Source organism: Bombina bombina, chromosome 4 (assembly GCF_027579735.1).
Source record: "Bombina bombina isolate aBomBom1 chromosome 4, aBomBom1.pri, whole genome shotgun sequence".
NCBI lineage: Eukaryota > Metazoa > Chordata > Amphibia > Anura > Bombinatoridae > Bombina > Bombina bombina.
In genome coordinates this window covers 853,361,412-853,388,481 of record NC_069502.1, presented here as the reverse complement: position 1 = coordinate 853,388,481, position 27,070 = coordinate 853,361,412, and the positions used below count along the sequence as shown (strand labels likewise).

General features: G+C 38.7%; 4 non-coding genes across 4 annotated transcripts; 3 read left to right on the top strand and 1 right to left on the bottom strand.

The window, feature by feature from the left end:
- Positions 1-5,479: 5,479 nt before the first annotated feature.
- On the bottom strand, positions 5,480-5,551 carry TRNAP-CGG (transfer RNA proline (anticodon CGG)). The gene has a single exon. It is a non-coding gene; the product is annotated as a tRNA-Pro (tRNA).
- A 7,254-nt stretch (positions 5,552-12,805) lies between these two features.
- On the top strand, positions 12,806-12,877 carry TRNAP-CGG (transfer RNA proline (anticodon CGG)). The gene has a single exon. It is a non-coding gene; the product is annotated as a tRNA-Pro (tRNA).
- A 7,248-nt stretch (positions 12,878-20,125) lies between these two features.
- Positions 20,126-20,197, top strand: TRNAP-UGG (transfer RNA proline (anticodon UGG)). The gene has a single exon. It is a non-coding gene; the product is annotated as a tRNA-Pro (tRNA).
- Positions 20,198-24,530: 4,333 nt separating this feature from the next.
- On the top strand, positions 24,531-24,602 carry TRNAP-CGG (transfer RNA proline (anticodon CGG)). The gene has a single exon. It is a non-coding gene; the product is annotated as a tRNA-Pro (tRNA).
- The last annotated feature ends 2,468 nt before the right edge of the window (positions 24,603-27,070 follow it).

Below are 27,070 nucleotides of genomic sequence, written 5' to 3'. Positions count from 1 at the left end.
TACTAGACAGGCGCTTTAAGCATCTAAGCCACAGCACCTAATGTAGCATTGATGTTGCCATGTCGAAAAATCATTGCATTTAAAAATATGAAAATTTCATTTAAAAAAGGATATAAAATGTAAAACTTTGAAACATATCACTAATAGAACATGATATGAGTGCAAAGGTAAAATATCAGGTGCATTATTCCATATCCCTATAGCTGAGCAACAGCTACTACAAACTATCTGCTGACAATGCCCAGCATAGAGTACGACAGCGTCTGTTTCCACAAATTTAATTTGTTGGTCTGCATATAATTACAGAAAGCTGCTTTATATCTTTGGACTACAAGACTGAAAACCTAGTCATTTTTAAGTAGTTAACTTCATGTGAAGGATATTAAACACAGGAAAGACTAATTTTTGATTTTCCTTTTTGATGATACTTTCCCAGACATATAAAACCAAATGTTTACCTACAAAAATGTGGCTCGGTTTTCTAGGGGTATGATTCTCGCTTTGGGTGCGAGAGGTCCCGGGTTCAAATCCTGGACACGCCCATTTTTTTTAATTATTTTTTTTACATTTATTTTTATTGAGGGTAATAAAGTATACAACATGCAGGTTACTCAATGAAACATATACATAAATAACAACTAACATGAATATCTCACAGTATAATAGGCAAACTGGGGAGTAACCTCTCAACCACCCTCTATTTTTGCCCCTCCATAATTGCTCAGGCCGCATTTGGACCCTCGATTACACACCACACTAACTGGGGGGTTTAGTAAGATATAGACCACTTTTGGGCCTTTAGATATCTATCACATAGAATACACAGAAGCAATTATACAAGTTGGGTATAACTGGTTATTAGTTATCATTAGGTAGGTATCTAAGGTCAAGACATGGAATCATATTAAGCCCTTGTAGATATTCAGTTTATGGGTGACTAAGTTATACAGATCATAGAATAACATAAAATTAAATAACCCCACAGAAGATTTGCTAGGGATCAGCTGTGATATGTCTTATAAGAACTCACACATGCTTTAGTTCAAATACACTTTGACATGGAGTTATATACAAAAGACCAGGACCACCCCCACCGCTAAAGTGAGATTTAGACAATGCTGTCCAGGGGCTAACCCATAATTAGGTCTATCATTAAATGCTGTGATTCCCCACACAAAGACAATTCTAGGGCTAAATATTATGTTCATGTAGATCATCCAGAGCTGTCTAGTAATTATTACACACAGCTGTGGTGCATTAAACACTGCACAATTACCTATTTAAGGCAGCAATAATGAATATAATACTATTAGGTGAAAAACATCATACATTCACAGAGTACAGTAGCTAATTTCTTATGCACTGCAAATCCTCTCAGAAAGGTCCTCCAGGACTGTCTAGTAATTATTACACTCAACTGTGGTGCACTAAACACTACACAATAACATATATAAGGCAATAAAAATATCTATAATACTGTCATGTGAAAAACATCATGCATTCACAAAGTACAATAGCTAATTAGGTATGAACTGAAAATCCTCACAGGAAGGTCATCCAGGACTGTCCAGTGCCCATTACACACAGCTGTGGAGCATCAAACACTACACATTTACATATTTGAGGCAGTATAAATTATTATAATACTATTATGTGATAAACATCATACATTCACAAAGTACAGTAGCTAATTTGTTATGCACTGAAGATCCTCTCAGGAAACTATTTGAATGTCCCATAAGTCCAATGTCCTTAAAGTCTTTGCTAGGTGGGTATTCAGGCCTGAAGGCCGTCATTCAGGCATATCAGCACCAAACAGCTCTTGGTTGTGTCAGAGGCTACCAAAGATCCAAGGCCTTTCCAATCCATAGGAGCATATCAAAACAATACAAGCATCTAAATTATATAAGGGCTGGTAGCACAAAGCATAGAGTAGTACAGGGTTAGGCATCACAGGAATCTAGTGCTATGGAACATCTACAATATGACCTGTATGTTTTATTGGTTTTGGAATTAATGATTTAAACACTCTATGGGGGCCCAGTGGACCACACATAAATCATAGGCATATATCCTATACATATGTTGCTATAGAGTTGCTTACAGGCATTAACCAGTAACAATCAAAATTCAGAGGACCCAATACTTTTAATAACTTGATCTCTATATAATTATAGGTATATAATATATCGCATGATGTAGCGAGTGGGGGTCTTTGGGCTCACATCTAACATACTAAACATATAAATACATGAGTGTCTAAAACTAGCAATCTCTGTTTCTTTTCCTAAGGGTGGCGCCCCAAAAGTTTAAGACAATAACCTAAGACTGTAAGAGGAGAAAAGTGTGGACCCGCATTAGGGATATTCATATAATATCAAACAGAGGTTTATGTGGTTATGATTATTTTTCCCACTACACAGTCTTTATATGTGCTCACTACACAGTCTTTATACGTCCTCATAAAAATTAAAGAAGAAAAAAAAAATGATAACCTCGCCTTCACCCCCCTTGCAAACATTATGGGGCGCAGAGATCTGTCCATCTATAAACATTAACCCACTCCAGTCTTAATTGCCAAAGTCGCTCCCAGCCTTTGCAAACCTGTGAATCCTTCAGCTATTACGCCCGGAGTCCAGACTGTGCAGCTAAGATCCAATAGGGCATTCCATTGGTGCTTTGTCCCTCGGGTAATGTGTTTCTTGTGGGAGAGTTGCAGCGTGGCCATAGCGATACTGTCCCCTGCCACCTCCACTGAACCAAACTGCTCCCAGAGTATCCCCGGCAGCTTCACGATGTTGTGCACTGTATTATCTTGTACGGCAAGCTTGCTACCGCCATTCACTTCCTGCAGACCAACAGGTCCCATATGCTGCGCTGAAGGACCGGCCGCCTCCTCCCGCACCAGGGCTATAGGGATGTATAGAGAATCCTCACACAGGTCCATCAACACCTCATTGCCTCCCGGAGACTGTGTGCGGCGCGGTAAACAAGTGTCCTGCTGCTGAGCCGCAGATCCCCCTGTCACCAGCAGCTCAGCTTCAAACAGGTTCCTCCTATCCACCACATGCTCTAGTAGGGACTGTAGATGATCAAAACGGTCCAGCACTTTCCTCTCAAACTCACTAAATAGTGCTTGTAGAAGAGTATAGGGATCCTCCATATTTACAGATTGTAATTATATCTGCTATAGTTACAGATTGTGAATACAGCTATACAATGAAGTCACTGTATGATGGCGATCTTCGCGCTCTTTGACTCCAAAGCTACCCGCTTATGTAAGTTATGTGGGTACACAGTTTTGATACCCCTGGTCTTGTTAGGGATCCGGGCAGAGTTCTTAGGCATCTGATACCATACAGGCCGTTGGGGTAGGTCTCATATACCAGAGCCGCCTCTGTGCAGTGAGTGTTCTGCTGCGGTAGTCACCCTTGTCAAAGAATATAGGGAGAGCGCTTCTATATCAGCACAAGCGAGGGTCCACAGATAATCCAGCAAGTTAGGTGCTCTAAGAAGGCATGATAGATGCCGAAAAAAACCAAAATAAAACTGCTTTTAAACTTACTTACACTTTAGATGTGCAGGAGCTCCACAAATTCACGTCTTCTCCCACGAGCCCATGTTTTAAATACTCTTCACCATGTATAGAATATGTTCTTTCTAAGATACATTAGCAACACTAGATCTAGTAAAAGGATATCAAAGTACGAAAACATATAGAACTCAGAGGAAAGAAGACAAAACTGATGTGGCTATAAAAGCTTAGTAAAATTCTCTGGCCAATTAGAATATCATGTTTTCTGGAAAAGATACACTACCAGACACTTTTAAGATTTATTCTAAGCAACTTGTACCTACTGGACAGGCAATTTAACCAACAAAATCAAAGCAGCAACACAGAATTCATCCCAAAACATAGGGTTGCTCCACAGATCTAATTCCTACATTTTGCTCATTAATAATAGAATTTATGAACCCATGGATTGAATTTGATGGGACAAATTCCTCATGCTGCCCATTCTGGTGTATATTTTAGTGATAACTGTGTTTCTTTAGGTGAGGAAATTGCTTTAGGCAATTCTTTTTTTCGGTACACATCATAGAATAAACATCAAACTCTTAGTGCTCTGATTTGTTTAAAGATGCAGTCTAGTCCAAAACAAACTTTCATTATTCAGATAGGGCATGTCATTTGAAACAATCTTCCAATGTTCCAATTAAATTTTCCAATTTACTTTGATCACCAATTTTGCTTTGTTCTTTTGGTATTCTTAGTTGAAAGCTAAATCTAGGAGGTTCATATGCTAATTTCTAAGCCCTTGAAGGCCACCTCTTAGCTCAGGGCAATTTGACAGTTTTTCACCACTAGAGGGTGTTAGTTCATGTGTTTCATATAGATAACACTGTGCTCACGCACGTGGAGTTACTATGAGCCAGCACTGATTGGCTAAAATGCAAGTCTGTCAAAAGAACTGAAATAAGGGGGCAGTTTACAGAGGCTTAGATACAAGGTAATCCCAGAGTTAAAAAGTGTAATTATATTATTGTGTTGGTTATGCAAAACTAGGGAATGGGTAATAAAGGGATTACCTATCTTTTAAAACAATAAATATTCTGGTGTAGACTGTCCCTTTAACGTCAGGATTAAGGGTAAAAGAGCATTACACAACAGTTTTAGACCCTATATTTGAAGAATGATCTCTCTGCGGGCAGGGATTCCATGTTAAAACCTTTGCAGCCTTGCTTTTCTTCACTACCCTGAGACCTTTGAAACCTAGGTTTTCATGATAGTCTGTTTGGTAAAGATGTGGTATCCAATTATCTAAGTGTTCAAGGCAGTTGATATTTTTTATATCATTCTGATAGCTATTTTTTCTGCGAGGAACTGTGCTCCCTGTTGACCCCAAATCATGCCAGTATGCAATCTGGCAACACTTGTACTGTCTTCACAGGACGGTTTGCATCAGATCATCAGATTAGCAGTGTTCAACTTGAGATATATCAATTGCAAACGCATTGGAATTCCAAAAACACAGTTTTGTGGTATCAACAAAAGACTGTGATGTAGATCTTTTCCCAGAACCTGTGATCTTCCTTTGCTCTAGATGCCTTGGTGATCTCTTGGAGGATCGCACAGGAGTTGAGCTTTCTTCAGATTACTGTTCTGCCTCAAGTTCTAAAAGAAGATAAGCATAAAATGTTTCTTCTGACTCCAGCCTGGCCAAGATGGAGATGGTTTCAAGATGCAGTTCTTCTTGAAGGGTAGTGTATCTTTTCGTGTTAGTGTATCTTTTCCAGAAAACATGATATTCTAATTGGCCAGAGAATTTTACAAAGCTTTAATAGCCACATCAGTTTTGTCTTCTTTCCTCTGAGTACTATATGTTTTCGTACTTTGATATCCTTTCAGTAGATCTAGCGTTGCTAATGTATCTTAGAAAGAACATATTCTATACATGGTGAAGAGTATTTAAAACATGGGCTCGTCCGGGATTTGAACCCGGGACCTCTCGCACCCGAAGCGAGAATCATACCCCTAGACCAACGAGCCACATTATCATAGGTAAACTATTGGTTTTATATGTCTGGGAAAGTATAATCAAAAAGGAAAATCAAGGGGGGCGGAGCCAGCTGGGCTAGAGAATGGTCGCAACTCTACAGAGCTCCCAAACGTAACTAACTATAAGAGCTTCAAATTAGACATTAAGTGAACAGAAAAGTTTCAAAAGACTGTTTAAACGGTTAGCAAACTCAAGATAAGCTGGATATCTCCTTTTTGTGATTCCCACACCACCTTACTAATGTTGGATAGATCTCTGAGGGGCGAACAGACCAAAGATGCGGATAGTAATTCTACAACTGCACCCTGATTTCCATCTACTCCACGGATCTCACAGATTCACAGATCCACACATGGCTGATTATACCAGGTACAACAACTAGAAGTGGATTCGATTTACTGCAAGAACCATATCTCACTCATGAAGTACGAGAGCAAATAGCGCGAAAGCCGCCATTACGATTAGTGACACCACAAGCCCTCAGGAGGACAGAGGCCTACTCCGGAATACAAGCCAGCAGTAAAAGCCGCAATGTTAACGGAACTTATCCACTTGCTTATGGGAGACCTATCTGCTCGTCTAGATCAGCACTATGCAGCCTGCAGGGATGCGTTACGGGTTGGAGCAAACACATCACTGGATACTGCCCTCCCGGTACCCGCACATGATCCCAACACTGATACTTTTTTTATCTGGGACGGCGTAAGGAGGCCTCGGTATTATCCCTTAGCGGCAGACATCCCTTACCCTCAGAGTGCTCCTCATAGGCATCCTGAACCCGACGAAAACCACGTGAAAGAGAGGGAGGTACCCACAGTGTCTTCTTACCCGGTCAGCATGTTGGAGGAGTCACGGAACATCGGAACCGCTCGTGAGTTCATAGGTGCATGTCGACCGGAACCGCTATACGGTCCACTCAGCCTGGTAACATTTTTCTATGACTCTTACCCCCCATTAATCCAGACCAGACTCAGCCACAGTTACCTCCGGTCTTATGCAAATGTCAATTTTGTCCCAGGGCTCTTGAAAGACGCTAGCCCCCAGCTTTTTCTACAGTTACCTACACTCCTGGCTAGATCAGGGGTAGGGTAGTTCTATTTGTGCATTGGGTGCTTCTCTACTGACTCAGCTCTCAGACTGGCATCCTGCTTAAATGCACTATATTGATTTACACTGCTTTCTGGATGAAGACTTTAAAGTCGGAGGACATGGATTGCAGTCCGTTATACAATTTGTGACATCTATGATCTCCTCTCATTTATATTACTATTATTATATGTATGGTTATATTACTATTATTATACATATATATAATAACTATGTTATTTTGTTAACAAGTTACTTCTTGATAAGGAACAGTTATTGAATATTATAATCATATGTGCACTGGTCTGAATCAAACGTATCAGGCATGCTTACATGTTAGTTAGCTGCACCTTGATGTTTTTGTGTGTTATAATACATGCCTATATGTTAGTTTTTTGATGTACTGCCTAATTTTATGTTCCTATTGATAGATTTAAAAAGCGTACCATAGATTCATGTGTTATTTAGCTTGGGAGTTAACAATACTAGTTGTGTAATTCATTATATGTTGGTCACTTTGGCAATTGTTTACCCCCCTACAAAGATCTCTCTCCCACCACAATAATTACCACCTTTTATAAACGAACATATTTACTTAGATTACATGAGCACAAAAGGGTGTACTTAAGGTTAATGAAGGGATGCAACACTTTTTCTGCTTGCTGTCCCTACAACAGATGAAAACTCTATATGTGATTTCTGCAGTGCTTTCAGTTTTCCCCAAGCTCCACAGGTTACTATTAATGACGACACATTTAAATTGTCTGATGAGGAGTCCCGTGGGTATTGGTTGTGTTAATTTAGTTATTGTTGGGATAGTTTCCCTTACCATTTAGACCTGAGCCTGTTAAGACTATGCGACTGTTTGTCTTACCATAGCTTTTCTAACATTTTATGCTTCCAAGCTACTACCGTCCTTCTTTTAAAGCTCCCCACTGTATAGAAACACATTATTATGCATGTCTTAGTTAGATAGAGAGTTGATCTGCTCCTTAGTGAAATATTTAGAGCTTTGATATTGCCAAACAGTTCCCTTAATTTCAGAGATACTTTGTCTGGTCTCTGTAGTGTTTCCATGCAGGCATTACTAGACATTGCTGGGCAGTGCTTACTGGGAGGGCACGGTCTGGCATACAAGTTTTCATCCTTACTTTAGTTAGACGCATGGGTTCTTTCTGCAGTGTGCTGGACATATGTTCCAGTATAAGATATAGGATAAATTTATCACTAAACAGAGTTATCTAGCTTTATAAAACTTATTGTTGACATTGTATCTCTTATGATGATGTATAGTTTAAAGTCCTACGCTCTATATTACCTCTTTTAGATATTTCGATTAGCTGGGACATTTTAAGGGGAGTTATTTCTATTACCAGCAACATACTAGTTTATGAATGATTAACAGCAACTGGGTAACAAGTCCCAAACCTGTTCTATGTTGTGTTAAATAGTTATTGTTGTTTATTTATATTATTTGTTACCAACTATCATTTTCTGTGGCTGTATGAATATCATCCTTAATTTCTTTATGCGCTTGCTCATATTTCTAGCACATAATAGTTGTTTTCGTTGAGCCTCTCTCCTCCCTTTCCCGCTGGTACTTAATGCCTGCGGGTCATATCCCTTCTCCTTTTTCCCGCATCGCCTATAGGTGGCACTTCCCTAGGAGAGGGGCTCACCCAGAGGCTCCCCAGGCCCCCCAGACCCTGGCTATTCAGGATATGGCCTTCTTAGACACCTCCCAATTCTATCTGGCCCCTCTCCCCCCTTTCCCGCTGGCGATTAGTACCTGCGGGTCATATCCCTTCTCCTTTTACCTGCACCGTCTATAGATAGCACCTTCCCTGGAGAGGGGGTCATGTAGTGGCCCTTAACTAACTTTATGTGTCTATAGAAATGCCCCCCCCCCCCCTGTTAGTATCCTTTTTGGCAATCTCTCGTACATTCACATGCCCTAGTTTTCATATTTTAGAGATGTTATCCAGGAGTATACTCAAAAGTCCTGAGATCCTATTCCATTCCATTTCACATCGCCCTGTAATTTATATTTTTAAAAAAATTATCTGGCTCCGCCCCCCCTCCCCTTCCCTTCTCCCCTCTTCCCCCCATTATGAGCGGCTCTTGCCCGCTGCATCCCTCACCCCCCTATATACGCAGGCCTATGGGAGGCCTGATAAATGCCAGCTCCCTTTCTCTCACTATTTTCAGTGTATAGAATACCCCTTATTTGAGAGTAGGGACCACTAGTTACCTGTATTATAAAACTGAGACTTCATTTCCATATGCCCCAGTCACACATGTTTTGATTTCACTGTGCGCATTCTGTATTCAAGGTCATAAAGTCGGTGCTATAACTTACGTCAAATGTTATCTCTCTGTTTTCAACCTAGATATCTCCATATCATTGACTCCTATTATTATATAAATATTGAAACTCTATTGTCTAGTTAATATCTTAACAAATCCTATATTAGCACACCAATGTCTTAATTCTTATGTACCTTTCATATGTGATCTGTATCAGCTATTTTTCTTTTTGTATTTGTCTTGAGCTGGGACACACTCCCTTTTCTGTTATTTCTATCCATTGTCTCAATAAAAAATTATTTAAAAAAAAAAAAAAAAAGGAAAATCAAAAATGAGTCTTTCCTGTGTTTAATATCCTTCACATGAAGTTAACTACTTAAAAATGACTAGGTTTGCAGTCTTGTAGTCCAAAGATATAAAGCAGCTTTCTGTAATTATATGCAGACCAATTACCTTCTGCCCCAGGTTAGTTTTGTTTCCATGAGTTGAACATGCTTGCACAGACAGCCTGGATGCAGAGACTTTTTTCTTTCTGAAGAACAATTAGCTTTATGTGATCTTTCTCTCTGTTGTATGTCCTGAGCTGTATGGGAATGGAATGCTTTTTACCAGGTGTTGGCCAATGTTGGCTAATTATTTGAAAAGAAAGCTGCTTGCTACATTTTCTTATCTATTTTCTGAATTCTTTCAAGAGGACACTCTTTTTATTTTATCAACACTATGATGAGTTGACACAAAGGTGTGATATTACTAAAGAAAAGGCATTACACAAGGCACTGCTGAGATTCGAACTCAGGATCTCCTGTTTACTAGACAGGCGCTTTAACCATCTAAGCCACAGCACCTAATGTATCATTGATGTTGCCATGTTGAAAAATCATTGCATTTAAAAATATGAAAATTTCATTTCAAAAAGGATATAAAATGTAAAACTTTGAAACATATCACTAATAGAACATGATATGAGTGCAAAGGTAAAATATCAGGTGCATTATTCCATATCCCTATAGCTGAGCAACAGCTACTACAAACTATCTGCTGACAATGCCCAGCATAGAGTACAACAGCGTCTGTTTCCACAAATTTAATTTGTTGGTCTGCATCTAATTACAGAAAGCTGCTTTATATCTTTGGACTACAAGACTGCAAACCTAGTCCTTTTTAAGTAGTTAACTTCATGTGAAGGATATTAAACACAGGAAAGACTCATTTTTTATTGTCCTTTATTGTTATACTTTCCCAGACATATAAAACCATTTGTTTACCTATAATAATGTGGCTTGTTGGTCTGGGGGTATGATTATCGCTTTGTGTGCGAGAGGTCCCGGGTTCAAATCCCGGACGAGCCCATGTTTTAAATACTCTTCACCATGTATAGAATATGTTCTTTCTAAGATACATTAGCAACGCTAGATCTACTGAAAGGATATCAAAGTACGAAAACATATAGTACTCAGAGGAAAGAAGACAAAACTGATGTGGCTATTAAAGCTTAGTAAAATTCTCTGGCCAATTAGAATATCATGTTTTCTGGAAAAGATACACTAACAGACACTTTTAAGATTTATTCTAAGCAACTTGTACCTACTGGACAGGCAATTTAACCAACAAAATCAAAGCAGCAACACAGAATTCATCCCAAAACATAGGCTTGCTCCACAGAACTAATTCCTACATTTTGCTCATTAATAATAGAATTTATGAACCCATGGATTGAATTTGATGGGACAAATTCCTCATGCTGCCCATTCTGGTGTATATTTTAGTGATAACTGTGTTTCTTTAGGTGAGGAAATTGCTTTAGGCAATTCTTTTTTTCGGTACACATCATAGAATAAACATCAAACTCTTAGTGCTCTGATTTGTTTAAAGATGCAGTCTAGTCCAAAACAAACTTTCATTATTCAGATAGGGCATGTCATTTGAAACAATCTTCCAATGTTCCAAGTAAATTTTCCAATTTACTTTGATCACCAATTTTGCTTTGTTCTTTTGGTATTCTTAGTTGAAAGCTAAATCTAGGAGGTTCATATGCTAATTTCTAAGCCCTTGAAGGCCACCTCTTAGCTCAGGGCAATTTGACAGTTTTTCACCACTAGAGGGTGTTAGTTCATTTGTTTCATATAGATAACACTGTGCTCACGCACGTGGAGTTACTATGAGCCAGCACTGATTGGCTAAAATGCAAGTCTGTCAAAAGAACTGAAATAAGGGGGCAGTTTACAGAGGCTTAGATACAAGGTAATCCCAGAGTTAAAAAGTGTAACTATATTATTGTGTTGGTTATGCAAAACTAGGGAATGGGTAATAAAGGGATTACCTATCTTTTAAAACAATAAATATTCTGGTGTAGACTGTCCCTTTAACGTCAGGATTAAGGGTAAAAGAGCATTACACAACAGTTTTAGACCCTATATTTGAAGAATGATCTCTCTGCGGGCAGGGATTCCATGTTAAAACCTTTGCAACCTTGCTTTTCTTCACTACCCTGAGACCTTTGAAACCTAGGTTTTCATGATAGTCTGTTTGGTAAAGATGTGGTATGCAATTATCTAAGTGTTCAAGGCAGTTGATATTTTTTATATCATTCTGATAGCTATTTTTTTCTGCGAGGAACTGTGCTCCCTGTTGACCCCAAATCATGCCAGTATGCAATCTGGCAACACTTGTACTGTCTTCACAGGACAGTTTGCATCAGATCATCAGATTAGCAGTGTTCAACTTGAGATATATCAATTGCAAACGCATTGGAATTCCAAAAACACAGTTTTGTGGTATCAACAAAAGACTGTGATGTAGATCTTTTCCCAGAACCTGTGATCTTCCTTTGCTCTAGATGCCTTGGTGATCTCTTGGAGGATCGCACAGGAGTTGAGCTTTCTTCAGATTACTGTTCTGCCTCAAGTTCTAAAAGAAGATAAGCATAAAATGTTTCTTCTGACTCCAGCCTGGCCAAGATGGAGATGGTTTCAAGATGCAGTTCTTCTTGAAGGGTAGGCAGACTTTTGTCTCCCCCATTTCAATTACCTTCTGCCCCAGGTTAGTTTTTTTTCCATGAGTTGAACATGCTTGCACTGACAGCCTGGATGCAGAGACTTTTTTCTTTCTGAAGAACAATTAGCTTTATGTGATCTTTCTCTCTGTTGTATGTCCTGAGCTGTATGGGAATGGAATGCTTTTTACCAGGTGTTGGCCAATGTTGGCTAATTATTTGAAAAGAAAGCTGCTTGCTACATTTTCTTATCTATTTTCTGAATTCTTTCAAGAGGACACTCTTTTTATTTTATCAACACTATGATGAGTTGACACAAAGGTGTGATATTACTAAAGAAAAGGCATTACACAAGGCACTGCTGAGATTCGAACTCAGGATCTCCTGTTTACTAGACAGGTGCTTTAACCATCTAAGCCACAGCACCTAATGTATAATTTATGTTGCCATGTCGAAAAATCATTGCATTTAAAAATGTGAAAATTTCATTTCAAAAAGGATATAAAATGTAAAACTTTGAAACATATCACTAATAGAACATGATATGAGTGCAAAGGTAAAATATCAGGTGCATTATTCCATATCCCTATAGCTGAGCAACAGCTACTACAAACTATCTGCTGACAATGCCCAGCATAGAGTACGACAGCGTCTGTTTCCACAAATTTAATTTGTTGGTCTGCATATAATTACAGAAAGCTGCTTTATATCTTTGGACTACAAGACTGCAAACCTAGTCATTTTTAAGTAGTTAACTTCATGTGAAGGATATTAAACACAGGAAAGACTCATTTTTGATTTTCCTTTTTGATTATACTTTCCCAGACATATAAAACCAATTGTTTACCTATGATAATGTGGCTCGTTGGTCTAGGGGTATGATTCTCGCTTCGGGTGTGAGAGGTCCCGGGTTCAAATTCCGGACGAGCCCATGTTTTAAATACTCTTCACCATGTATAGAATATGTTCTTTCTAAGATACATTAGCAACGCTAGATCTACTGAAAGGATATCAAAGTACGAAAACATATAGTACTCAGAGGAAAGAAGACAAAACTGATGTGGCTATTAAAGCTTAGTAAAATTCTCTGGCCAATTAGAATATCATGTTTTCTGGAAAAGATACACTAACAGACACTTTTAAGATTTATTCTAAGCAACTTGTACCTACTGGACAGGCAATTTAACCAACAAAATCAAAGCAGCAACACAGAATTCATCCCAAAACATAGGCTTGCTCCACAGAACTAATTCCTACATTTTGCTCATTAATAATAGAATTTATGAACCCATGGATTGAATTTGATGGGACAAATTCCTCATGCTGCCCATTCTGGTGTATATTTTAGTGATAACTGTGTTTCTTTAGGTGAGGAAATTGCTTTAGGCAATTCTTTTTTTCGGTACACATCATAGAATAAACATCAAACTCTTAGTGCTCTGATTTGTTTAAAGATGCAGTCTAGTCCAAAACAAACTTTCATTATTCAGATAGGGCATGTCATTTGAAACAATCTTCCAATGTTCCAAGTAAATTTTCCAATTTACTTTGATCACCAATTTTGCTTTGTTCTTTTGGTATTCTTAGTTGAAAGCTAAATCTAGGAGGTTCATATGCTAATTTCTAAGCCCTTGAAGGCCACCTCTTAGCTCAGGGCAATTTGACAGTTTTTCACCATTAGAGGGTGTCAGTTCATGTGTTTCATATAGATAACACTGTGCTCACGCACGTGGAGTTACTATGAGCCAGCACTGATTGGCTAAAATGCAAGTCTGTCAAAAGAACTGAAATAAGGGGGCAGTTTACAGAGGCTTAGATACAAGGTAATCCCAGAGTTAAAAAGTGTAATTATCAGTTGGTGTTATCCCTGTTTGATTTTCGAAGTTCTGCCCTGTTGGATACCGATAAGTATCCTTTTGTTTTTCTCTTCTGCCTTCACTGCTATAACTACTAAAAAGTTCTCATTATTAAGTAAAACAGTTTGGCTCGAATACCATGCATAATGTTATAGATTAAGCTTGTTTATCTTTATTACTGTTATGTAAATGTGAATTATGGGCACTTGTAAGACCTTATTATATACCTTTATGTGGAGCTGGCTACTGCCTCCTCGTAAGTAATAAACGTTTTATGGCGTTATTTTCACTAAGATATTCCTTGTTTAGATGTAAATGTCACTGCTCACTTTTAGGTTATTACCTGTTTTTGATGTTTATGTTACGTATGAGAAATGCAGATTTTGGGTTACAGCTGAAATGGAGTATGCACACACTGCTTGTCATCAAGACTTTACTGAATAGACACCTATACAAAATGACAGACATCCCCGCACCGACAAACCATGACTTCTAACAGCAAGAACATTACTTTGATAAGCCAGAACGTGAGAGGTCTTAATTCAGCACAGAAGCGTTCCATGGCTATGTTAGACCTCCGCCGCAAAGGAGGTGACATTTTATTCCTACAGGAAACGCACTTCCTAAAACTTAAGGAACCAAAATATTTTGGGGGACATTATATACAACATTTCCACAGTTCCTTTGATCACAAAAGAAACGGAGTGAGCATCCTTATAAGCAGGCACATTTCCTTTACCCCGATTCATGCACATACGGACACGGAGGGGAGGTTTCTGTGCGTGACTGGTTTGTTGTTTGGCTCACCAGTTACTCTAGTAAATTTATATGCCCCGAACAAAAATCAACTCCCCTTTTTCAAAAAACATTTTGCACGGATTTTAGATCATACTATAGGAACACTCTACATTGGAGGCGACTTTAATATACCCATACACCCGGATATGGATACCACAAACCCAAAGCCTTCCACATCTAAAAATACACTTAAACAATTATGGAAACTCATGTACGAACAGACGATTTTTGACACGTGGAGATTTAAACATCCAACTAGAAGGGACTACACCTTCTTCTCCTCCCCACATCGTTCATACAGTAGAATTGATTACCTCTTAACAAACCAAAAAGGCTTATCTTATGTCCTCACCTCTAAACTTTCACACACAGTCTGGTCTGACCACTCTGCTGTGCTGACACAATTGATATGGCCCTCTGCACCAAAGCCCTCCTTTATGTGGAAATTAGATGATAACTTGTTAAACTACCCTGACTTTAAAAATAAAATAGAGAAAAGGCTTCCGGAATATTTTCAACTAAACTCATTACCAGAGACAGACCCCCTTGTGGTCTGGGAAGCCCACAAATGCTATATCAGAGGGGAGTTCATTAAATATAAAGCGTACATCAGGCAAAAAGCACGGTTGTTTTACAAATCATCCACTGACCTCCTAGCTAGATTAGAACACCAACATAAATTGAACCCAACAGACACACGCACCCTCGAAGAACTTGACAAAGCTAGGCAAAAAGTACAAGAACAGCTAATGCAGGAGGCTAACACACTAGCTCTAAAAACTAAGCAAAAATTTTACTTCGAGAGTAACAGAGCGGGAAAGCTCCTTGCACGCTCCTTAAAACTTAAAAAACTAAAAACCTTTGTTACTGAAATTAAATCACCATCAGAAAAGGCGGTCAATACGACCCCGGAGATACTCTCCCAATTCTTAGCTTATTATTCAAAACTTTATAACCTACCGGGACTAAACGCCTCAAGCAATGACGACAATACTACCAAAGCATACCTCTTAGACACCCCCTTACCTCAGTTAACAGAAGCGCAGGCAGCTGATCTCGAGTCTCCCTTTTCGGCAGCAGAAATTGCCGCAGCCCTTAAACAGTTACCATCAGACAAGAGCCCAGGCCCTGACGGGTTCACGGCTTCCTATTATAAGAAATTTGCACCAATCTTGATCCCCCACCTATGCACGGTCTTTAACATTGCCGACCAGACGCACCCTTTTCTTTCCTCAATGTTAGAAGCCCACATCACAGTGATCCCCAAACCGGGCAAACCTACTAACTCCCCTGCTAATTTCCGCCCTATTTCACTCCTAAACGTTGATATCAAATTGTACGCAAAACTCATCGCCTTAAGACTCAACAAATTGCTACCCCAACTAATCCACCTAAACCAAGTGGGCTTTGTCCCTCGCCGAGAGGCGAGAGACAACACTATTAAGATCCTCAATCTCCTTGATTATGCAAAAACTCATTCCATTCCCTCTATCTTTCTAGCCATTGATGCCGAAAAGGCGTTTGATAGATTAGATTGGCAATTTTTAAAACTCACATTAGCACGTTTTGGAATGGGAGAAAAACTTATAGGGAAAATGTTTGCCTTATATCATACCCCTAAAGCCCGGATTAAACTAAATGATTCTATATCAGACCCCTTTCCCATCCTTAACGGCACAAGACAGGGCTGTCCTCTTTCCCCCCTGCTGTTCGTTTTGGCCATGGAGGTCCTAGCTGCTAATGTTAGGAAAAATTCAGGAATAAAAGGGATTCAAATAGGCGACACTCAGTACAAAACAACAATGTACGCAGATGACGTCCTTTTTACTCTAACCTCACCCTTGGAATCACTTTCTTCCCTAATTCCTGTAATAGAGAGATATAGTTCCCTATCTAATTTCAAAATTAACATGTTGAAGTCGGAATTTTTAAGTGTAGGGCTTTCAGACCATAGGGCCAACCAGATTTCAGAGCAATACTTATTCCGACAAGAGCACACTTCCATCAAATACTTAGGAATTCAACTCTCGAATGCACAGGATTCCCTGTACCAATTGAATCATCAGGCTTTGTTTGAGTCTGTCAAGGCAGAACTGAAGGGCTGGCAGAATAAATGCTTATCTTGGCTCGGTAGAGCACATGCTTTCAAGATGAGCATTCTTCTGCGCTTCCTCTATTTGTTCCAGACGGTCCCTATCTACCTCCCTCAGCACTACATCAGCTCAGCGCAGAAATTAGTCAATGCCTTTCTGTGGGCACACCAACGTCCTAGAATTGCAAAAGCTACACTTTATAGGCCCCGCAATAGAGGAGGACTTGGAGTTCCTAACCTTCTGTTCTATCAGCAAGCAGCCTTTCTCACTAGAATTATAGATTGGTGCAAAAACGTGCATGACAAAGAATAGGTGAAGCTCGAACACGACTTAGCTGGCTCAAAAAGTTTAGGTACGCAATGCTGGCTCCACAAACGGGACAGAGCCCCGTGGATATCCCCCACCTCCCTGATAATAGACACTTTTCTGACATGGGATCGCCTTACTAAGTCCATAAAGGGGGTGTCTACGGTACCTTCCCCATTAACCCCCCCTATGCCATAATAAAGCCCTCCCCCCTTGCCTGCAGGTGTGGGCGGACGGGACATATAGTATAGCAGCAGGGCTACCCTGCTTCTCCTTGCTAGAGGAGGGTAGTATCTTACCCATGCCCACGTTGGCAGAGAGAAATATCCCATACTTTAACAATTGGTTTGAATACCTCCAACTGTCCCATTTTATCTCACACCATAAAGATAGGGCTAATATAGTTAGGAGTTTAAACCCTTTTGAAACACTTTGCTGGTCCACACAGTCAACGAGGGGAGCCCTTTCCTTGACTTATAAGATTTTATCAACTATACACTCTAGAAATCTTCCATCATACACCCGAACCTGGGAAACTGAACTGGGCTTCAGTGTCTCTTCTGAGACATGGGACTCCATCTTTCAACATATGGGGAAAGCACCATCCTCAATGAACATCACCGAGACAAACATGAAACTATTATGCAGGTGGTACTTATACCCCAGTAGGTTGGCCAAAATTCATGGACTCTCTGACCCTCTGTGCTGGAGAGGCTGTGGACATGTAGGCTCTTTGTACCACATATGGTGGGACTGTCCAGTTCTCCAACCCTTTTGGAAAAGCATTCACACTGAGATCCAAAAAGCCCTTGCACACGAGATTCCTTTAGACCCCCTGATTCTGCTATTCAACAAACCCCCACGAATTAAATGTAAATATAAATCCAAATTATTATATATTATGCTTAGCAGCGCAAAACAATTAGTGCCGAGACTATGGAAACAGAGAGCCGTCCCGACCACAAAAAGCTGGATGCAAAATGTTACACTCCTACTATCCCTTGAGAAGTACCACTACATCCAAACTAACAGACTTGACTTTTACTGTGCAATGTCTCTCTATTGGGAGACCTATATTCATGGGGCTGTAGGGACCACTTGATGAATAACTAACATCTCCATAACCCCTCTCTGATCCTGGGCCCTGACGGATATCCGGACTTATAGGCTTTAAGTTTCTTGACGACTGTATACTCCATAACCCACGATACACAAAATACCCTGCACTGCAACTCTCATCTCATAATGTATTATTATAAACACACGAGTACACACGAGTTACGTAACATGCTACATTTTGTTTTTGTTTTTTCATTCCCTCTTTCCTTTTTTCTTTTGTTCCTTATTATCTGATTTTTGTTCATTTGAAAAAGAAAAACCACAAGCTTTGGACTTCACAGCTGGCTTGTTCCTTGTATTCTTTTACTCTTGGAGATTCCGTCTCTTTGATACACCTGAAACTCGGTGAAAGACGTATTAAGCTATATTCATTAATGTCCAGAGGAATTGTTTTGTATTATTGATGACCAAATATCAAGCATGGCTTGACTGTATGTTATTACAATTTTCTTTGTCAATAAAGCTTGTTTAAAAAAAAATAAATAAAAAAAAAGGGTAATTATATTATTGTGTTGGTTATGCAAAACTAGGGAATGGGTAATAAAGGGATTACCTATCTTTTAAAACAATAAATATTCTGGTGTAGACTGTCCCTTTAACGTCAGGATTAAGGGTAAAAGAGCATTACACAACAGTTTTAGACCCTATATTTGAAGAATGATCTCTCTGCGGGCAGGGATTCCATGTTAAAACCTTTGCAGCCTTGCTTTTCTTCACTACCCTGAGACCTTTGAAACCTAGGTTTTCATGATAGTCTGTTTGGTAAAGATGTGGTATGCAATTATCTAAGTGTTCAAGGCAGTTGATATTTTTTATATCATTCTGATAGCTATTTTTTCTGCGAGGAACTGTGCTCCCTGTTGACCCCAAATCATGCCAGTATGCAATCTGGCAACACTTGTACTGTCTTCACAGGACGGTTTGCATCAGATCATCAGATTAGCAGTGTTCAACTTGAGATATATCAATTGCAAACGCATTGGAATTCCAAAAACACAGTTTTGTGGTATCAACAAAAGACTGTGATGTAGATCTTTTCCCAGAACCTGTAATCTTCCTTTGCTCTAGATGCCTTGGTGATCTCTTGGAGGATCGCACAGGAGTTGAGCTTTCTTCAGATTACTGTTCTGCCTCAAGTTCTAAAAGAAGATAAGCATAAAATGTTTCTTCTGACTCCAGCCTGGCCAAGATGGAGATGGTTTCAAGATGCAGTTCTTCTTGAAGGGTAGGCTGACTTTTGTCTCCCCCATTTCAATTACCTTCTGCCCCAGGTTAGTTTTGTTTCCATGAGTTGAACATGCTTGCACTGACAGCCTGGATGCAGAGACTTTTTTCTTTCTGAAGAACAATTAGCTTTATGTGATCTTTCTCTCTGTTGTATGTCCTGAGCTGTATGGGAATGGAATGCTTTTTACCAGGTGTTGGCCAATGTTGGCTAATTATTTGAAAAGAAAGCTGCTTGCTACATTTTCTTATCTATTTTCTGAATTCTTTCAAGAGGACACTCTTTTTATTTTATCAACACTATGATGAGTTGACACAAAGGTGTGATATTACTAAAGAAGCCACAGCACCTAATGTATCATTGATGTTGCCATGTCGAAAAATCATTGCATTTAAAAATGTGAAAATTTCATTTAAAAAAGTATATAAAATGTAAAACTTTGAAACATATCACTAATAGAACATGATATGAGTGCAAAGGTAAAATATCAGGTGCATTATTCCATATCCCTATAGCTGAGCAACAGCTACTACAAACTATCTGCTGACAATGCCCAGCATAGAGTACGACAGCGTCTGTTTCCACAAATTTAATTTGTTGGTCTGCATATAATTACAGAAAGCTGCTTTATATCTTTGGACCACAAGACTGCAAACCTAGTCATTTTTAAGTAGTTAACTTCATGTGAAGGATATTAAACACAGGAAAGACTCATTTTTGATTTTCCTTTTTGATTATACTTTCCCAGACATATAAAACCATTTGTTTACCTATAATAATGTGGCTCGTTGGTCTAGGGGTATGATTCTCGCTTTGGGTGCGAGAGGTCCCGGGTTCAAATCCCGGACGAGCCCATGTTTTAAATACTCTTCACCATGTATAGAATATGTTCTTTCTAAGATACATTAGCAACGCTAGATCTACTGAAAGGATATCAAAGTACGAAAACATATAGTACTCAGAGGAAAGAAGACAATACTGATGTGGCTATTAAAGCTTAGTAAAATTCTCTGGCCAATTAGAATATCATGTTTTCTGGAAAAGATACACTAACAGACACTTTTAAGATTTATTCTAAGCAACTTGTACCTACTGGACAGGCAATTTAACCAACAAAATCACAGCAACAACACAGAATTCATCCCAAAACATAGGGTTGCTCCACAGAACTAATTCCTACATTTTGCTCATTAATAATAGAATTTATGAACCCATGGATTGAATTTGATGGGACAAATTCCTCATGCTGCCCATTCTGGTGTATATTTTAGTGATAACTGTGTTTCTTTAGGTGAGGAAATTGCTTTAGGCAATTCTTTTTTTCGGTACACATCATAGAATAAACATCAAACTCTTAGTGCTCTGATTTGTTTAAAGATGCAGTCTAGTCCAAAACAAACTTTCATTATTCAGATAGGGCATGTCATTTGAAACAATCTTCCAATGTTCCAAGTAAATTTTCCAATTTACTTTGATCACCAATTTTGCTTTGTTCTTTTGGTATTCTTAGTTGAAAGCTAAATCTAGGAGGTTCATATGCTAATTTCTAAGCCCTTGAAGGCCACCTCTTAGCTCAGGGCAATTTGACAGTTTTTCACCACTAGAGGGTGTTAGTTCATGTGTTTCATATAGATAACACTGTGCTCACGCACGTGGAGTTACTATGAGCCAGCACTGATTGGCTAAAATGCAAGTCTGTCAAAAGAACTGATATAAGGGGGCAGTTTACAGAGGCTTAGATACAAGGTAATCCCAGAGTTAAAAAGTGTAATTATATTATTGTGTTGGTTATGCAAAACTAGGGAATGGGTAATAAAGGGATTACCTATCTTTTAAAACAATAAATATTCTGGTGTAGACTGTCCCTTTAACGTCAGGATTAAGGGTAAAAGAGCATTACATAACAGTTTTAGACCCTATATTTGAAGAATGATCTCTCTGCGGGCAGGGATTCCATGTTAAAACCTTTGCAGCCTTGCTTTTCTTCACTACCCTGAGACCTTTGAAACCTAGGTTTTCATGATAGTCTGTTTGGTAAAGATGTGGTATGCAATTATCTAAGTGTTAAGGCAGTTGATATTTTTTATATCATTCTGATAGCTATTTTTTCTGCGAGGAACTGTGCTCCCTGTTGACCCCAAATCATGCCAGTATGCAATCTGGCAACACTTGTACTGTCTTCACAGGACGGTTTGCATCAGATCATCAGATTAGCAGTGTTCAACTTGAGATATATCAATTGCAAACGCATTGGAATTCCAAAAACACAGTTTTGTGGTATCAACAAAAGACTGTGATGTAGATCTTTTCCCAGAACCTGTGACCTTCCTTTGCTCTAGATGCCTTGGTGATCTCTTGGAGGATCGCACAGGAGTTGAGCTTTCTTCAGATTACTGTTCTGCCTCAAGTTCTAAAAGAAGATAAGCATAAAATGTTTCTTCTGACTCCAGCCTGGCCAAGATGGAAATGGTTTCAAGATGCAGTTCTTCTTGAAGGGCAGGCTGACTTTTGTCTCCCTCATTTCAATTACCTTCTGCCCCAGGTTAGTTTTGTTTCCATGAGTTGAACGTGCTTGCACTGACAGCCTGGATGCAGAGACTTTTTTCTTTCTGAAGAACAATTAGTTTTATGTGATCTTTCTCTCTGTTGTATGTCCTGAGCTGGTCCCGAGTTCAAATCCCGGACGAGCCCATGTTTTAAATACTCTTCACCATGTATAGAATATGTTCTTTCTAAGATACATTACCAACGCTAGATCTACTGAAAGGATATCAAAGTACGAAAACATATAGTACTCAGAGGAAAGAAGACAATACTGATGTGGCTATTAAAGCTTAGTAAAATTCTCTGGCCAATTAGAATATCATGTTTTCTGGAAAAGATACACTAACAGACACTTTTAAGATTTATTCTAAGCAACTTGTACCTACTGGACAGGCAATTTAACCAACAAAATCAAAGCAGCAACACAGAATTCATCCCAAAACATAGGGTTGCTCCACATAACTAATTCCTACATTTTGCTCATTAATAATAGAATTTATGAACCCATGGATTGAATTTGATGGGACAAATTCCTCATGCTGCCCATTCTGGTGTATATTTTAGTGATAACTGTGTTTCTTTAGGTGAGGAAATTGCTTTAGGCAATTCTTTTTTTCGGTACACATCATAGAATAAACATCAAACTCTTAGTGCTCTGATTTGTTTAAAGATGCAGTCTAGTCCAAAACAAACTTTCATTATTCAGATAGGGCATGTCATTTGAAACAATCTTCCAATGTTCCAAGTAAATTTTCCAATTTACTTTGATCACCAATTTTGCTTTGTTCTTTTTGTATTCTTAGTTGAAAGCTAAATCTAGGAGGTTCATATGCTAATTTCTAAGCCCTTGAAGGCCACCTCTTAGCTCAGGGCAATTTGACAGTTTTTCACCACTAGAGGGTGTTAGTTCATGTGTTTCATATAGATAAGACTGTGCTCACGCACGTGGAGTTACTTTGAGCCAGCACTGATTGGCTAAAATGCAAGTCTGTCAAAAGAACTGAAATAAGGGGGCAGTTTACAGAGGCTTAGATACAAGGTAATCCCAGAGTTAAAAAGTGTAATTATATTATTGTGTTGGTTAGGCAAAACTAGGGAATGGGTAATAAAGGGATTACCTATCTTTTAAAACAATAAATATTCTGGTGTAGACTGTCCCTTTAACGTCAGGATTAAGGGTAAAAGAGCATTACACAACAGTTTTAGACCCTATATTTGAAGAATGATCTCTCTGCGGGCAGGGATTCCATGTTAAAACCTTTGCAGCCTTGCTTTTCTTCACTACCCTGAGACCTTTGAAACCTAGGTTTTCATGATAGTCTGTTTGGTAAAGATGTGGTATGCAATAATCTAAGTGTTCAAGGCAGTTGATATTTTTTATATCATTCTGATAGCTATTTTTTCTGCGAGGAACTGTGCTCCCTGTTGACCCCAAATCATGCCAGTATGCAATCTGGCAACACTTGTACTGTCTTCACAGGACGGTTTGCATCAGATCATCAGATTAGCAGTGTTCAACTTGAGATATATCAATTGCAAACGCATTGGAATTCCAAAAACACAGTTTTGTGGTATCAACAAAAGACTGTGATGTAGATCTTTTCCCAGAACCTGTGATCTTCCTTTGCTCTAGATGCCTTGGTGATCTCTTGGAGGATCGCACAGGAGTTGAGCTTTCTTCAGATTACTGTTCTGCCTCAAGTTCTAAAAGAAGATAAGCATAAAATGTTTCTTCTGACTCCAGCCTGGCCAAGATGGAGATGGTTTCAAGATGCAGTTCTTCTTGAAGGGTAGGCAGACTTTTGTCTCCCCCATTTCAATTACCTTCTGCCCCAGGTTAGTTTTGTTTCCATGAGCTGAACATGCTTGCACTGACAGCCTGGATGCAGAGACTTTTTTCTTTCTGAAGAACGCTTTATGTGATCTTTCTCTCTTTTGTATGTCCTGAGCTGTATGGGAATGGAATGCTTTTTACCAGGTGTTGGCCAATGTTGGCTAATTATTTGAAAAGAAAGCTGCTTGCTACATTTTCTTATCTATTTTCTGAATTATTTCAAGAGGACACTCTTTTTATTTTATCAACACTATGATGAGTTGACACAAAGGTGTGATATTACTAAAGAAAAGGCATTACACAAGGCACTGCTGAGATTCAAACTCAGGATCTCTTGTTTACTAGACAGGTGTTATAACCATCTAAGCCACAGCACCTAATGTATCATTGATGTTGCCATGTCGAAAAATCATTGCATTTAAAAATGTGAAAATTTCATTTCAAAAAGGATATAAAATGTAAAACTTTGAAACATATCACTAATAGAACATGATATGAGTGCAAAGGTAAAATATCAGGTGCATTATTCCATATCCCTATAGCTGAGCAACAGCTACTACAAACTATCTGCTGACAATGCCCAGCATAGAGTACAACAGCGTCTGTTTCCACAAATTTAATTTGTTGGTCTGCATATAATTACAGAAAGCTGCTTTATATCTTTGGACTACAAGACTGCAAACCTAGTCATTTTTAAGTAGTTAACTTCATGTGAAGGATATTAAACACAGGAAAGACTAATTTTTGATTTTCCTTTTTGATTATACTTTCCCAGACATATAAAACCAATTGTTTACCTATAATAATGTGGCTCGTTGGTCTAGGGGGATGATTCTCGCTTCGGGTGCGAGAGATCCCGGGTTCAAATCCTGGACGAGCCCATGTTTTAAATACTCTTCACCATGTATAGAATATGTTCTTTCAAAGATACATTAGCAACGCTAGGTCTACTGAAAGGATATCAAAGTACGAAAACATATAGTACTCAGAGGAAAGAAGACAAAACTGATGTGGCTATTAAAGCTGAGTAAAATTCTCTGGCCAATTAGAATATCATGTTTTCTGGAAAAGATACACTAACAGACACTTTTAAGATTTATTCTAAGCAACTTGTACCTACTGGACAGGCAATTTAACCAACAAAATCAAAGCAGCAACACAGAATTCATCCCAAAACATAGGGTTGCTCCACAGAACTAATTCCTACATTTTGCTCATTAATAATAGAATTTATGAACCCATGGATTGAATTTGATGGGATAAATTACTCATGCTGCCCATTCTGGTGTATATTTTAGTGATAACTGTGTTTCTTTAGGTGAGGAAATTGCTTTAGGCAATTCTTTTTTTCGGTACACATCATAGAATAAACATCAAACTCTTAGTGCTCTGATTTGTTTAAAGATGCAGTCTAGTCCAAAACAAACTTTCATTATTAAGATAGGGCATGTCATTTTAAACAATCTTCCAATGTTCCAAGTAAATTTTCCAATTTACTTTGCTCACCAATTTTGCTTTGTTCTTTTGGTATTCTTAGTTGAAAGCTAAATCTAGGAGGTTCATATGCTAATTTCTAAGCCCTTGAAGGCCACCTCTTAGCTCAGGGCAATTTGACAGTTTTTTACCACTAGAGGGTGTTAGTTCATGTGTTTCATATAGATAACACTGTGCTCACGCACGTGGAGTTACTATGAGCCAGCACTGATTGGCTAAAATGCAAGTCTGTCAAAAGAACTGAAATAAGGGGGCAGTTTACAGAGGCTTAGATACAAGGTAATCCCAGAGTTCAAAAGTGTAATTATATTATTGTGTTGGTTATGAAAAACTAGGGAATGGGTATTAAAGGGATTACCTATCTTTTAAAACAATAAATATTCTGGTGTAGACTGTCCATTTAACGTCAGGATTAAGGGTAAAAGAGCATTACACAACAGTTTTAGACCCTATATTTGAAGAATGATCTCTCTGCGGGCAGGGATTCCATGTTAAAACCTTTGCAGCCTTGCTTTTCTTCACTACCCTGAGACCTTTGAAACCTAGGTTTTCATGATAGTCTGTTTGGTAAAGATGTGGTATGCAATTATCTAAGTGTTCAAGGCAGTTGATATTTTTTATATCATTCTGATAGCTATTTTTTCTGCGAGGAACTGTGCTCCCTGTTGACCCCAAATCATGCCAGTATGCAATCTGGCAACACTTGTACTGTCTTCACAGGACGGTTTGCATCAGATCATCAGATTAGCAGTGTTCAACTTGAGATATATCAATTGCAAACGCATTGGAATTCCAAAAACACAGTTTTGTGGTATCAACAAAAGACTGTGATGTAGATCTTTTCCCAGAACCTGTGATCTTCCTTTGCTCTAGATGCCTTGGTGATCTCTTGGAGGATCGCACAGGAGTTGAGCTTTCTTCAGATTACTGTTCTGCCTCAAGTTCTAAAAGAAGATAAGCATAAAATGTTTCTTCTGACTCCAGCCTGGCCAAGATGGAGATGGTTTCAAGATGCAGTTCTTCTTGAAGGGTAGGCAGACTTTTGTCTCCCCCATTTCAATTACCTTCTGCCCCAGGTTAGTTTTGTTTCCATGAGTTGAACATGCTTGCACTGACAGCCTGGATGCAGAGACTTTTTTCTTTCTGAAGAACAATTAGCTTTATGTGATCTTTCTCTCTGTTGTATGTCCTGAGCTGTATGGGAATGGAATGCTTTTTACCAGGTGTTGGCCAATGTTGGCTAATTATTTGAAAAGAAAGCTGCTTGCTACATTTTCTTATCTATTTTCTGAATTCTTTCAAGAGGACACTCTTTTTATTTTATCAACACTATGATGAGTTGACACAAAGGTGTGATATTACAAAAGAAAAGGCATTACACAAGGCACTGCTGAGATTCGAACTCAGGATCTCCTGTTTACTAGACAGGCGCTTTAACCATCTAAGCCACAGCACCTAATGTATCATTGATGTTGCCATGTCGAAAAATCATTGCATTTAAAAATGTGAAAATTTCATTTCAAAAAGGATATAAAATGTAAAACTTTGAAACATATCACTAATAGAACATGATATGAGTGCAAAGGTAAAATATCAGGTGCATTATTCCATATCCCTATAGCTGAGCAACAGCTACTACAAACTATCTGCTGACAATGCCCAGCATAGAGTACGACAGCGTCTGTTTCCACAAATTTAATTTGTTGGTCTGCATATAATTACAGAAAGCTGCTTATATCTTTGGACTACAAGAATGCAAACCTAGTCCTTTTTTAAGTAGTTAACTTCATGTGAAGGATATTAAACACAGGAAAGACTCATTTTTTATTTTCCTTTTTGATTATACTTTCCCAGA